We start from the raw sequence: 13,410 nt of genomic DNA on the forward strand, positions 1-13,410 counted from the left end.
GGGAGATGCCGAAACCCATCCATAATCAGCAAAGACAAAACCAAAAGTTTTTCTCTGCATAGTTAGTCCAGATAGCTTTTGTACATAATAAAGATTTATTGCCGAAGCTCAAATATTGATGGTGGTGACAAAACGGCCCCACAACTGCCAAGCCTGTCTGCTGCTTCTGATATTAAAATGGAGAGCGAAGATCACTTGCCGGAGTTCAATTAAATAATAGCTGCACCGGAGTCAAGAGACACTTCGAGCTAGGACTTTCTCCCTTTGGTAAAGCCGAAGCTAATTTGCAGTATAACGGCCAGAATTTATCCGCAAAACTTGTTAGTGCAAACATATATTGCTTACGATTAAGGACACATATTATTGAGTGCCGAAGCTCAATAAAATTTAAGTGCCGAAGCCAACATTTAATAATTTATTAAGTCTGAGTGAAAATAGGATAATATCACAATAAACTAAATTAGTCCACTCTGGAGATATTTTATTGCTGACAAGATGCCTTGAAAGTCATGATAGTATGAGGAATCAACTAACGAATTGATTAATTGTAAAGGAATTAACAAGTGTCACATGCCGGTGCTTTTGTTTGCCACCGTGATGTGGAAGCTTTCCCAGACCCGAGATATGGCGAAGCTGTGAAAAGGCATGAGTTCATCGTGTGCAGACTGCGTGAATTTCATTTCCTAGTCCAGACTAAGCGGTAAAGAAAACTTAGCCAATAAAAGCTGATTTTGCGCATTGGTGAAACCATGTAGGCAAGGTATTGCTTTATGAATAAATATGAAGCAGACCGTACCAACAAAGCGAAGTGGTTGGTTTGGTTGATGACCGTACCTCCGAAGCTCCAGGTTTAGGGATCGACTAGAAAGGCCGCGCAGGCTGCGCGAGATACCATTTGATTATATGTTCGGAAACTTAATTTGATAAATGGGAGAAGAACGTATTTATGTTGGTTCTTTAATTTTTAGAAGAACGTATTTATGTTGGCTCTTTAATTTTTTAAGGTTCCGACGTATGTGAGACAAATTGGTGTATGGATCACCTGTATGGTGGAACAACTGCGTAGCATTAGCATGTATAGGTGTATTTTTATTTTATCTGTGCATAGAATTTTTAAATGTGTCTCGCAAAATAATCACTATTTTGCCCATCGGTTGACACGGAGGGTATGTGTTTTGTCCTTTTATTACAGCCAATAGATTTTTTTGTCAAGTACTATTTGTATATCTGGCGCCTCTTGTACTATGCTATATCACCCTATTACTCTATAGGTGTCCGGGTCCCGTATGACCCTGATGGCCAAAAAAGTGCTTAGCCTGCGACACACATTTAAAAATCTCATGCATGTATAAAATAAAAACACATCCTTACATGTTAATGCTATACAGTTGTTTGACTACACAGGTTGTTCAACCTACTAACAGTTAGTGCAGCAATAACCTGCGACCAAACCAAAAAAATGGAGAGAATAAATTGACCAAATAGTCTTACATACGTAGCAACCTTTAAAAAAATTTTATATCAACCTAATTACATCCTTCTTCCATGTTTTAAATAAAGTTTCAAATAATACAAATAAATAGTACAAACCAGGTCTCGAGCAGCAAGGATGCGTGGTGTTTCTGGTGATAACAGAAGAGAGGCTCTTTTTAGGGGTAAAAGTGTTATTTTTCATATACTATCTTAGTATACATATCTAAATCTAGAAATGCAAATATTTTGAGATGGAGGTAGTAGTTTTGGAGTAATGCTTGGACTCGGGCGTCGAAAGAAAATATCGGACACTTTCTATCCACATATACAGACCCCTTGTAGAACTGTGTCGTAATAATTTTTTTTATCTGGCCAGCTATCTAGGCAACGTATCTGGTGCAAACCAAGTCTTCGTGAAAACCCATGCAAACCACGACAAAAATATCATCTAAATTCACCAAAAAATCACACATGTAAATGATATGATGATACACAACTTTGCAAAATATCTTGTCTAAACTCGACTTCGTTTGTGAGATATAAAAATATTTTCAAGCCAGAAAGCAGTTTAGATGATTTGTTAGAAATTTGTTATTTTTATATCTCACAAAAAAATTTGAGTTTGGACAAAATATTTTATAAGATTGTGTATCATCATATTATCTACATGTGTGATTTTTTTGATAAATTTAGATAACTTTTTTGTCGTGGTTTACACAGGTTTTCACGAAGGCGGTGGTTTCCACCGGATACGTTGCCTGCTATCTATCCTCTCCGCCGCTCCATAGCCAAGCAAAATCAAATCCAATCTCTCTTCTCTCTCGTTGTCCCTGTCGTTTTGCCGAGCAAGCAGCCTGCAAGGTGTGTGACCTCGTCGCGCAGGAATCTCCCCACCACCACCATGCCCAGAAGCTCGAGCTGCTCCCTGTTATCGCCAAAATTTGACCTGGATTGGTAGGCCAAATGTCAGAAGAAGCCCACGGTAAAGGAGTCCACTTAGCCAAGCTTATATCATAAGTTTGGCCAAATACAATGATAATTGGGCACTCAAGGGTCAAACTGAGATGGGGTCACGGGCCTAATCCATGATGAAGCCTAGTCTATTCACGAAGCTGGATTGCAGGAAGAGGCTTCACTCATTGACACCTCCAACGTGCTACATGCGGCCATCGGCCGATCCCAGCCGACGTCTGCGTGGGAGGTCTGCCTCGCCCGACCCCGCAGCAGGGGTTCCCGATGCTGCTGGAATCACGTCAAGATACGTTCGGAGTCGACAGGAATTGCCGAAACAATAAGATCTGTCCACGATTGTTTCGGCTGATATCTGGAAGCTTCATGAAGATCTAGATTGACGGAAGGCAGGAGTCCTAGATTTAGTTAGTTATTTAGATATTATATTTTGTTTCCTTTTATTAATTAGAGTTTGCCTTACGGGTCAAGTCATCTAAACTATAAATATGTACCTATTCATTTAATGAAAAAGAGAACGTCATCACGTCTCGCAACAACAATTCTCGGCGCACGGCCACCCCTAATCCTAGGGTTTCATCCAAGTAAGCGCCATGCTGCCCTGATTACTTCTTGCGATCAGGGCAGCATTGTTCTTGCTTTTACCTTGGTATTACTCGTACTGAAGCGTTTTTGATGGCGAGTAGTGCTAGTTATCCTGATGTTCATAGCATGACCTTTGGTAGAATTATCATGCTCTTGTTGTTTATCATCTACGAATATCATGTTATCTCTGCTTTATCATGTATTAATCTTACGTTAATTCTCGTTGCATAGAGTTAGTCGCGTAGAGATAACACCCTGCTTCTTTTCTATCTAGTAGATCTAATATGTGATGGTTTGTTCTTATACTTAAGAATCGGCTTAATATCTACTAGGTTAGGCCTCGCAAACGGGTTGGACGATCCGGCGACGTATTAGATGCTTTGCCTTGATCTTAATAGGGATTGATCCGGGAATCGGCTTTCGCTTATTCTTAGGCCTCTATTCTGGTTAAGGTTTTGTTATCTATTACGCTCGTTAGGCCTAACTATGTGTAGGATGTTCCGATCTAGCAGTGAAGCTTTTACTGTCGTGGATTGGATTAGCTAGATCTAATTGAAGCAGTTTTTGTAGTTAATTGCTTTATCTATTAATATCCGGATATGCAGATCTGATCTGACACCGGGACTCGATCGGTTCTTTAAAGCCGATGCAAGAGTCGTCCCGGGGAGCCGACCACGGCTCGGACTAATGTTTACACGTGTTTGTGCATGCGGGCAAATCGTCGAAAGCACGTTCGCACCTTTCTGATCGGGTATAGGTCAGGTGGCACGCCCTGCATCTCCGGAAGCATCGGCGTGTGCCAGGATCTGGGCTGTTGACCGAGGGACCGGTGCCAGCCAGCGCCCCGGCAGCCTCTCGGATCTTCGTCTTGCCTGTCGCTACTCGACGGTGGGTTTTGACCGACAACACATTCTGGCACGCCCGGTGGGACCTTCATCAGCAACAACGTCCACCGCCGGGATGACTGGACCTCAGAACCAAGCGCTGGTTCCGCCGGCCACCAACCCTGTCACGACTGAAGAGCTGACCCCCGAACACCAGCAGAAGTATGATGAGGTCAAAGCTCAGTTCGAAGCCGATCTCATCGGCTCTTTCGAGAGGACCCGCAGCCACGGTATCAGGTGGAAGGGTTCTCACCCGAAGGCGCTCTCGACAACGTCGACCTGTCCATACTGTCATAGGAGCGCACCAGAGCCCTGCGCCAGGAGATGAACAACATGGTGGCTCACTCGCTTCATCGGCACTCAGAAAGCCTAGTGAATGAGCTCGAGCGCGTGGCACATCACGTCATCCAGGAGGTGCTCAAGAACCAGTACTCCCCATAGGGACCAATCCTGGGGAGTCACAGTGGAGAAGCCCCACTTCAGTCTAGGCCGCCAATGCCATACTCGCTCACAACTCCAGGACCGCAGAGTTCGCCGATCTATGTCGTCTACAAGATCGGCGGTGATCCTGGGGAGGGCCAGTTCCTGAGCGAGCCGCCTAAGGAGATCCCGCATGGCTACACGTGCGTGTACATACCTAACAACATCAACCCAACACGCGCGGGACAGCTGGTGAGTACAGGAGCTTCAGGGGCATATGCGGAGAAACAAGCATGGCTAGCGAAGTACGCTACCAGGCCGAGTGCTGAGCCCTCGGCCCCAGGAGTTCTTAGTGTGGAGCAGATCAGCGCAATACTAAGGGACCAGTTCAGCATTCTGCCCAAGAGAAAGGCTGATCGGCTATTCCAAGCCTGTACCCAAGCGACTACGACTTGATCCCGTTGCCACCCAAGTATCGGCTCCCGGAGTTCACCAAGTTCAGCGGGTCAGAAGGGGCCAGCTCCATCGAGCATGTGAGCCGATACCTAACGCAGCTCGGGATGATTTCAGTATCAGGATCCTCTGAGGGTCCGGTTATTCTGCCAGTCTCTCACGGGCTCAGCTTTTGGATGGTACACGTCATTGGCCCGAGATTCGATCCGCACTTGGAGGGCAGCTGGAAGATCAGTTCCACACCCAGTATCACTCAGAGGCTACTGAAGTCCGAGATTGCCGACCTCGCCCAAGTCAAGCAGAAGCGAGGGGAAAGTGTGTCGGAGTACGTGCAGCGCTTCAGAGAGGTTAAGAATCGATGCTACTCATCAAGGATCTGACTTTTCAGTTGGAATTCACCTCTCTGGCGCACTTGGTGCAGAAGCTCACGACGTATGAACACTATCACCCTGAGCTGTACCAGGAAAAATTCAAGCACCATGTGAATATGGCCTAAGCAGATAATTCTGATGATTCTGGCGTGGAACAAGAAGTGGCTGTGGCAGAGTGGACCTGGGGGGCAAACCCCTTCCCGTGCAAGTGGGTCAAACAGAAGGGGCTTGTGAAGGGCTTTGACTTTGACGTGGCCAAGGCAGAGCAGATATTCGATCTACTGCTCAAAGAAAAGCAGTTGAAGCTCCCAGAGAATCACAAGCTGCCAACGACGCAAGAGCTGCAGGGGAGGCCGTACTGCAAGTGGCACCACTCGTTCACCCATGCCACGAATGACTGCAAGGAGCTACATCGGCAGATTCAATCGGCTATTGAGCAAGGCCGATTAATTCTGGCCCAACACACGATGAAGATTGACAGTCAACCATTCCCACAGGCTAACGTGGTGGGGCTGGCAGATCTTAGACCTGAGGGACATAATTTTGCGTTCCAGATTAACATGGTGGGACCCGTACACCGCCGTGACAAGCAGAGGAGAGAGGCCGATTCTGGCAAACGGCCCCAGAATGAAGACGAGTCGGAGCAGCAACATATTACTGAAGAACAAGTGCGTCACATCCACAATCAACTCAAAGCTTCCAATTGGCTTCTTGAAAAATACGAGTATCAGTACAAGCTGCGTCGCCGGTATGAATCGGAAGAGGAGGAGTACGAGCACCACACGGGGAGAACGCTGGGGAGGCGCCAGGCTATACGCGACCACTGGCATTGCCCGTTTTTCAGGTACTGTTGGAATTCCGGCATGAGCCGATTGCCTACTATCAATGATTGCCTGGAGTGCAGGACCTCGGGGACGCCAGTCAGGCGAGACGTCAGTGTTCCGGCGCTTGGAGCCCAAAGCGCGTCACGACGACCATGTTGAGCAGCCATCCAGGGATGATCTTGAGCCTGAAGGGGAGGATAAGTATCATCGTCCACAATGGTGTCCTGACGGACTTAGTCGCTCCCAGAAGCACAGAGTGCAGTGCTTACGCAATCTCGAAGAGGCGGAAGCAAGGTACCTCGACATGTTGAGGAAGGCGCGCCCGGATCTCGCAGGGCAAGTTAGGCGCCCGCAAAGAGTGGCAAGGCACCCTCCAAGGAGGGAGTGGCGTCCCAAGCATTTAAAAGCCGATGAGAAACTGTCGGCTGATGTGAATATGGTATTTGTGCTCCCGTCGGAATTTTGAGCGCCTCATCCGGAGGAGCTGGCCGTCGCACAGCTGGATCTTGGCCCGCAACCGATCATCTTTGAGAAGCCCAAGGAGAAAAGCTACAAGCACCTGAAGGGGTTATATCTCAAGGGTCTCATCGATGACAAGCCTGTGAACAGGATGTTGGTCGACACTGGCACCGCAGTCAATTTGATGCCGTATTCAGTGCTGCACCGATTGGGTCGTTCTGCTGCTGACCTTATCAAGACCAACGTAATGCTCAATGATTTTAATGGGCAGCCGTCGGAGGCAAAGGACGTCCTCAATGTGGAGTTGACAGTGGGCTGCAAGACCGTCTCAACCTCGTTCTTCATTGTCAACAGTAAGAGTACGTACATAGTGCTGCTTGGGAGAGATTGGATTCACGCCAATTGTTGTGTTCCTTCCACAATGCACCAGTGTTTGGTTCAATGGGATGGCGACAAAGTGGAGGTGGTCCGTACAGATGACTCCAGTGAGGTTTCGCTCGCAGACATGAACGCCTGGGACGCGGAAGGACAAAAGACGATCTCAGGGATTGCACTGGAAGACTGTGATCGGATCGAAGCGACAAAAACGGGTTGAGGCTGGTCTTATCCACAGGCCTCACAGAATAAACACATTCTGGCATGCCGATCTGATAGCCAGACCTCGATGGCGGCATGAACGATCGACACCATGCCTCTGAAGCTGCCTGGTTCCAAGGCCGACAAGGAAGACAAGGAAGCCTTTGTCCCTAAGAGAAGATCGGGTCCGCCAACGCTGGAGGACCTCACAGGCGAGCACAGGTGGAGGTATGACCAGGACATGGCAGACCTGGCAGAGCGAGTCCTCAAGAACTATGCATGGACCCGCACTGGGGGGATCAAACTTGTCGGCAATCCTGAATCGGCTCTTCGCGGAATGGATCTGTCCGTGCCTTCAGAAGAACGCCCCCGCCGCGAGTGGCACCACGATGAGGGGCGCACCTGTCATGATGACGGAAGAATCAGGGTGCACTGGGAGTGCCCGTTCTTCCACTTCTACTGGAACCAAGGTATGGACAGGCTCCCGACCCCCGACGATTGCCCACAGTGTTCTGCTCCCAGAGGGTGGCATGACAAGCCATCGGTGTTCGAGCGCCTGCACTGCGCCTGTTCACCACCTCGCCAGCAAACACCTTCGCTACAACATCAACGTGCTCCTTCCTCGCCATATCAACGCCCTCTTCTTCTCCAGGATCAGCGGCCGCCGTCGCCACCACCGAAGCGGGTGCCACCACCAAAGCGTCATCGGCAACAAGCGCATGATCAACATGCCGATGATAGCCAGCACCGTGACGAATGCCACCTGCCAAGGTGGTGCCCAGGAGGACTGTCGAGGCCGCAGAAGCGCAGGGTCAACGCCTGCGCAGTCTTAAACAAGCCGAAGAGGACTACCTTCAGGCTGCTGGAAAGGTTCAACGAGATCTCAGAAATACCAAGCCTACGGTCAAGGCGCAGTTTGGTCTGGAAGCGCAAGCCTGCAGATTGATCCTAGCTGTAGGAGCTAAAGACGCGGCACGACATGATGTCCCAGTAGGCTTCATGAATTCTATGGGATCATGCCCTATAGTGGCCGATCTAAGCGATCGGCCCCAGCTGATGCGATGCCATCGGGGCCCAGAAAAGCCGGTGCACCAGCATCGCCTTTAGAAAAAGAAAGTCAAAAGAAATAGTAGCCAAACAAATTAGCTGCATGGCTAACATCCGAGTCTGGGCCAATGGGCAGATCAGCCACAAACACAGCCGATTCTAGCAATCGGCGGCAAAACATCTGAATTCTCCGGTTCATAGTGAAGTAATATCGGCCGATGCAGGCCACCGGCCCCTTTTTATTATGTTATGTCTCACATGATTTGCAGCGCTGAGTTGGACGAGGATGAAATATTGCAGTTGGGCACGGCTGATTGGAGAGCCGATCTCCTCCAATACATGAAGGATCTGGCTCGGGGGGCATAAGCGGAGATTTGGTGATGAAATATGGAGACCCATACAAAAAATTTTGTCTGGTTGAAGAACTACCGCCGGTGCTCCTACAGCTTCTTCACCATCGGCTACTTCCGCTCCCTCGCCCGACTCTGCAGTTCCGGCCATCGACATCGGATACTTCTGCTCCCATGTGGGCGTGGGAGTGTCTGATACATTAGCCGATCGATGCGGCCAACAGTACTTCTGCATCGTCATCATCATCGGCTATTCCTGTTCCTGTGACACCATCGACATCGGCGAATTCGGCTCCTACGGGGTCAGGGCGTTCTTCGCCATCGGCTACAACTACTCCCACGTGGGCGTGGGAGTGTCTGTTACATCAACCGATCTAGCAAATCAACATCGGCGAATTCAGCTCTTACGGTCAGGGCATTCATCACCTACGGACGGGTCCGCCTTGCCGACCCCTGCGGATGGGTCCGTCTTGCCCGACCCCCGCGGATAGAGGATCAAGGCATTCGTCACATCAGGCGGCTGATTTAGCTTCTGTGCTCCTTCGATGCGATCAACATCGGTTACTTCATCCACGCCGACAGAGCATTTTAGGATCTCTCTATGATAGCGATGTGCTGATTGGACTTTAGATGTTCGGCTTTCTAACAGCTGATAGTTGTGATGAGAATGCATTATGGCAAGTACGGACCTAGACGGGATTTTAACCATCGGCTCGTCAACAGCCAATTTGATTGGTAATATTCAAACCCACCATTGCATCATCATACAGTATATGTGTTTATCACTTGCACTAGCTTCCTTGTATGCTTAGTAGCTTCTACTTGTGTTTCGTGTATATATTTTGAGGTGTGGATGCTGGTGACCATGTGTGGTTAGGCTCATTTGAATATGTTGAATATCTGATACCGAGCATGGCTTTTATTCTTTTAAAATCTGAAATATGGTCACCGCTTTACTTGGCTACTAGTATGTGTAGGCTGACTTTGCTTTTACTATCTTGTACATGCCTGGTAGCTATATCCTTTTCTTGGAATCATTTATGTAGCTCGAGTCTCAATGCTTATATGATAATCTTGTGCTAAATTACATTAAAATCTGAATGGTGTCCATGCTATGCTATAATGAAAAGATCTAGGTGGGTTTGTATTGTCTCACTGATCTAGTTCGAGACTGCTTGCTATTGCACTTTAGCATGAACTTGGACTAAGCTGTGAATGACCAAAACCTTGCTTTAAGCTTCTGGTGGTTCAACGGACCTAGGCTTAGCATTGGTTGGTAAGAAGTGGCCTGATGAAGCAAATAACCCCTGGCACAGAACAAAAGGCTTGTTTGAGTTTCAAATGCAATATGTTTTAACCTGCAAGATCTGAGGGCATGAGTAATCAAGCTTGTTAAAAGATCCTTGTATCAGAAAGAGCTCACTAGTGTAGGTACTTGCTGATTTTTGCTTGTCATGTTTTAATGTACTAGTTGGTTGGGCTAAGTGGTGATGCTTTTTATTTTGAAAATCCTAAAAATTGCTTGCTCATGTTCTAATATAGATAAACTCTTTTGAGCTTTTCTATGCGGTGTCTTTATGCTATACCCTCACTGTATATACATGCTAGCACTTGTAAATGCTTTGAGACATACCTGGAAGCTTCACACTCACTCTTTGCATGACATAGCATATTTTTGTGGGGGGGAAGAAATTTTTATCAATGATGATGGTTTGGTTTATGTGGACTGTTTGGCTAACCGAATATGATTCATCAGCTTTTAGCCGATTCACAATGATCTTTGTAGCGTCAGTTCGGCAAGTGATTGTTTTGCAGGAGAGGCCGTGTGTGTTGATGCTGAGATGATGAAGCACGAGGATGATCACATAAGTCAGTGCCATCCATGGAATATGAAAACTAGGACCGGTCTGCAACAACATTGAGATTGGTAGAGGAAGGCGTGAGGACGGTTCAAGCAATCGGTCACAAAGTCAGTTGGCTAATAGCCGATCTATCGGCTCGGGGGGCAAGACCATCAGTGGCATGAGAAGAGAATTTGAGGAGATGATGTTCTTATTTGGTTTACGGCTGGCGCTTAGAAGATTCTGTCATATTTGGCCAAACTTGGGAGGCATGTGTTATCGCTAGAATTTAACCAGGATTGGTAGGCCAAATGTCAGAAGAAGCCCACGGTAAAGGAGTCCACTTAGTCAGGCTTATATCATAAGTTTGGCCAAATACAATGATAATTGGGCACTCAAGGGTCAAGCTGAGATGGGATCACGGGCCTAATCCATGTTGAAGTCTATTCACGAAGCTGGATTGTAGGAAGAGGCTGCACTCGTTGACACCTTTGACGTGCTACATGCGGCCATCGGCCGATCCCAGCCGACGTCTGCGTGGGAGGTCTGCCTCGCCCAACCCCGCAGCAGGGGTTCCCGATGCTGCTGGAATCACGTCAAGATACGTTCGGAGTCGACGGGGATTGCCGAAACAATAAGATCTGCCATGATTGTTTCTGCTGATATCTGGAAGCTTCATGAAGATCTAGATTGACGGAAGGCAGGAGTCCAGATTTAGTTAGTTATTTAGATATTATATTTTGTTTCCTTTTGTTAGTTAGAGTTTGCCTTACGGGTCAAGTCATCTAAACTATAAATATGTACCTATTCATTTAATGAAAAAGAGAACGTCATCACGTCTCGCAACAACAATTCTCGGCGCACCGCCACCCCTAATTCTAGGGTTTCATCCAAGTAAGCGTCATGCTGCCCTGATCACTTCTTGCGATCAGAGCAGCATTATTCTTGCTTTTACCTTGGTATTACTCGTACTTGAAGCATTTTTTATGGCGAGTAGTGCTAGTTATCCTGATGTTCGTAGCATGACCTTTAGTAGAATTATCATGCTCTTGTTGTTTATCATCTATGAATATCATGTTATCTCTGCGTGATCATGTATTAATCTTACGCTAATTCTCATTGCATAGAGTTAGTCGTGTAGAGATAACACCCTACTTCTTTTCTATCTAGTAGATCTAATCTGTTATGGTTTGTTCTTATACTTAAGAATCGGCTTAATATCTACTAGGTTAGGCCTTGCAAACGGGTTGGACGATCCGGCGACGTATTAGATGCTTTGCCTTGATCTTAATAGGGATTGATCCGGGAATCGGCTTTCGCTTATTCTTAGGCCTCTATTCTGGTTAAGGTTTGGTTATCTATTACGCTCGTTAGGCCTAACTATGTGTAGGATGTTCTGATCTAGCAGTGAAGCTTTTACCATCGTGGATTGGATTAGCTAGATCTAATTGAAGCTGTTTTTGCAGTTATTTGCTTTATCTATTAATATCCGGATATGCAGATCTGATCTGACACCGGGACTCGATCGTCTCTTTAAAGCCGATGCAAGAGTCGTCCCGGGGAGCCGACCACGACTCGGACTAATGTTTACACGTGTTTGTGCATGCAGGCAAATCGTCGAAAGCACGTTCGCGCCTTCCTGATCGGGTATAGGTCGGGCGGAACGCCCTGCATCTCCGGAAAGCGTCGACGCGTGCCAGGATCTGGGCCGTTGACCGAGGGACCGGTGCCAGCTAGCGCCCCGGCGGCCTCCCGGCTCTTCGTGTTGCCTGTCGCTTCTCGCCGATGAGTTTTGACCGACAATACTCCCAAGGTTGGGAGGGACGGTCCTCCACTTGTCGGAGGAGTGGAAGGGAGGGGGAGCTCGAGACGGGGATGGGCACTATCAATAGGGAGCTCTTGGCGGCGGCCAAGAGCGAGCTCTCGGCGGCGGCAAGCAGGGCGCGCGGCGGCAGCCGGCCCGCGGGGCCCGTGGCGGCAGCCGGCCCGCGGGCGCGGGCTGCACACGGCGCCCTGGTGCCCTGCGCCCCTTCCCTCCCTCGGTCTTTCCCCATTCTCTCTCTCTCTATCTCTCTCTTCCCTGCCGCGGCGGCGGTGGCAGCAAGGGCGAGGTGCCGAGGACGAGCAGGTGGTGGTGGGCCATCTCGCCGCGCTCGCCTCCTTTCCCTCTTCCCGAGTGCCGCCGGCCCCTCCCTATCCCAGTCCCTCTTTGGCATTGGCGGCGGCTCCCCTCCCCTTCCGCAGGCGGCGGCTCCGCGGGCGCCGAATCCGGCGAGGACGCGGCGGCGGCCGTGGCGATTGCGCATGGCGGCGGATCAACGGCGGACGGACGGCGGCGTGCGGCCTCCACGGCGGCGGTGGGGCTCAAGGGCGACGCGGAACCTCCACTGCGGTGGGGACGGGGTAGTAGCGGCGCGTGCGCGCGCGGCTGGGCTCGGGAGACGGCGGAGGCCGTTCCTCTGGTCGTTGGATGGCCCGATCGGACGGCCGATTTTTTTCAGGTGACGTGGCACAATGAGAGGCCTTGGAATTGGCCAGTAATCGTAGGTAGAGATCCCCGCCCGCAGCATTTTTGTAGAATTTTGAGCACATGTGCCGAAGCGGCTGTCTGCTGGGCTGGAGCTCGTCGCGTGCGATGTTGGGCCGAAGCTGCGCGCGACATAGACGTACCGTGAGTAGAGATGGGTTGATGGTGGCCGTCATCGCCATGGGCTGAAGCCATGCCATGGGCCGAAGGCACTGGTCGATGATGGGACCGAAGCTCATGTCGGAGCTGGAGCCGAAGCCAGTCAGCTCCATGGTGTTGGAGCCGAAGGTCACCATCTCCGCATCACATCGAAGCTTGACGAAGTCGGAGCCATGCCATTGTTGACGCGGAAGCCAAGCCGAAGCTATCATGTCGAAGCTGAGCCGCGCGAGGCCGAAGCCTCATGATGAGCCGCGCAAAGCCGGAGCCATGTGGGTCGAAGCCGAAGATGAGCCGCGTAAAGCCAACGAGTCAGAGCCGAACTTGAGCTGCGCGAAGCCGAAGTCTGCGAGCCGAAGAGTCAGAGCCGGCGAAACCGAAGCCTAAGCTTGTGAGCCGAAGGGTGAGGAAGCTTGAGCCGAAGCTAGAGCTGGCAAAGCCGAAGCCTAAGCTTGTGAGCCGAAGGGTGAGG

The sequence above is a fragment of the Panicum virgatum genome, chromosome 8N, assembly GCF_016808335.1.
Source record: "Panicum virgatum strain AP13 chromosome 8N, P.virgatum_v5, whole genome shotgun sequence".
Classification (NCBI taxonomy): Eukaryota; Viridiplantae; Streptophyta; class Magnoliopsida; order Poales; family Poaceae; genus Panicum; species Panicum virgatum.